Genomic DNA, 2,656 nt, shown 5'->3' on the forward strand with positions numbered 1-2,656 from the left:
CTGTACTGGCCAGCACCCCCGCCCCTCAAAAAACCCCAAGAACCAAACAAATGATCTTTTACTCCTTTTATAACAATTCCATTTAGTTGTTGCATTTTCTACACTCTGGATTTAGAAGATATCATTAAATGTATTCCTCTTGCCCTTGTATTTCTGGTTAAAAAAGGAAGTTATATGCAGGGGTTTAATTGGATTTAGAATCAATTACTTTTGCTAGAATATTTTGGAGACTTAATATAGATTTTTATCTATCTTTCTGTATAAATACCTATACATGCATGGTACAAAAAATAAGCTCATATTAGAATGATGTATTGTGTAATTTTAACTTAATAATAAAACATGAAGCTCTGTCCATATCAGTAATACAGGTGTGTATCATTTTTTAAATGGCTGCTCAAATATTCAGGTTTAGAATGAACCGTAATTCTATTGATTCCCTACTGGTGGACATTTAGGCTTTAAAATTTTTCTATAATTATAAATAGCACTGTGATAAACACCCTTTTGAATAAATCTATACCTTGTTTGATTTCTTCTTTAGAAAAAAATTTGTATGAGTGAAATAGCTGGCTCAAAGAATACACATATTAAAATCTTTGATACGCATTGCCAAACCATTTCACCCCTGAAACTTTGTTTTTATTTGAAATCTCATCAGTGTGTCTCTGCATGCCTGTCCTCCATAGACTCATCAAATATTTGCCAATGTAAACATTTTTAATCTTTACCAAACTCAGAGATGAGAAATATTTCCAAAATATTTTACTATATATTTCCTTAGATGTTTGTTTGAGAGAATGAACATTTTTTTCATGTTTTTGGGGGCTATTTTCATTTTTTGAATTGCCTGTTTAAGTCCTTTGTCGGTTTTTTTCTTTGATTTTCTTGTCTTTTTATTTATTGGTTATTTAAATAATTTTATGTTATAAAAATCATATGTACTGAAAAGTTTATATAGTCCAGGAAGTTATAAGAATTGTAGATTTTAGTTCCCTTCCTCAAGCGCTAATCTCTAGCTTTCCAGAAGAAATTCTCTTAATAGCTTCTGTGTGTTCAAGAGACTGACTAATTTTAAAAATATATTTGCTTTTTTCCTCAAAACTGGTCATACTATACTATTCTCTATACCTTTGTTTTTTTTCCCTCACTAGTGTATCTTAGACATCTTTCCTTGTAGCACACATAGCTATACCTCTTTCTTTATAATGGTTACATAGTATCCCATTGTTGGGATGAACCATGATTTATTTTACCAGTCCCCTATTAATGGACATATAGNCTATACTATTCTCTATACCTTTGTTTTTTTTCCCTCACTAGTGTATCTTAGACATCTTTCCTTGTAGCACACATAGCTATACCTCTTTCTTTATAATGGTTACATAGTATCCCATTGTTGGGATGAACCATGATTTATTTTACCAGTCCCCTATTAATGGACATATAGGTGTTCCCAGTTTTTTGTTATTACAAAGTTCTAATAAATTCTCTGTACTCAGCATCAATATGCATGTATATAATTGTATCTGTGGGATAAATACCTAGAAATAGAATTGCTGGGTCAAAGGTAATGTGCATTTTAAAATTTCATAGACTTTGCCATGATGCCCTCTAAACAGACTTAGCATTCCCACCAACAGTGTATTCCTTTGGCAATCTGATCATAATTTTAATAAGCAGTTCTTTATGTGTAAGGTATTTATTCATATCATTTATGGTCATTTTTGTGGAATGTCTGTTCATGTCCCCAGCCCATTTTTTTATCAGATTGCTTGACTATTCTTCTTCTTGATTTGTAGGAGTTCTTTATATTTTAAGGATATTGACTTATTGCTTATTACATATGTTCCAAATGTCTTTTCCTTGTGAGTAATTTGTTCATCTTGTTTGTGATTGATGTATAGGAATTTTAATTTTTACATAAATAATAATTTTCTTCATAGTTTTGAACTGGTTTCAAGTTTAGAAAGTTCTTCATTCCAAGATTATAATAAATATTTGCTTGTTTTTTTTTATTTTTATAGTTTCATTGTGTATGTTTGTGTTTAACAATTTAATCTGACAAGAATTAATTTTTTATTATAGTGCTATGGTGTGAGATAAAAATCAAATTTTATACACTAAGGCCCAGGGTTTGAGCCCTGTACCAATCCGCCTCCTCCACCCCCCATAGTGGATTAAATTATGTCCCGCCAGAACTCACTGAAGCTTGAATTGTGTCTCCTAAGTTTTATGTCCTAGAACTTGGCCCCCACCGTGATTGTTAAGAGGGTGGGAAAACCTATTATGGTAATTGAAGGGTGGGGCCTTGAAGAGGTGATTAGATTATGGGTCTGTGCTGTAGTGAATGGATTAAAAATGGTGGTCAGAGGCATGGTTCCGAGGGCTTTAAAAGAAGAGAAAGGAGAGTCTCTCTCTCTCTCTCTCTGCTTCTACCATCTTGCAATGTGAGACCTCTGGGTCACTGTTACCACCATCAGATGGACTTTGGACTTCCCAGCCTTGGAAACTGTAAGCAATAAATTTCGTTTTCTTTCTTTTTTTTTTTTTTTTGTCTTTTTTCGTGTCCGGCAACGGATCGCAACCCTCAGTGTCACGCCCGTACTGGACCGGGACCAGCAACGGGATTGCCACTCTCGGGGTTGCGCCTGCA

The sequence above is a fragment of the Galeopterus variegatus genome, unplaced genomic scaffold (genome assembly GCF_000696425.1).
Source record: "Galeopterus variegatus unplaced genomic scaffold, G_variegatus-3.0.2 Scaffold223, whole genome shotgun sequence".
Lineage (NCBI taxonomy): Eukaryota > Metazoa > Chordata > Mammalia > Dermoptera > Cynocephalidae > Galeopterus > Galeopterus variegatus.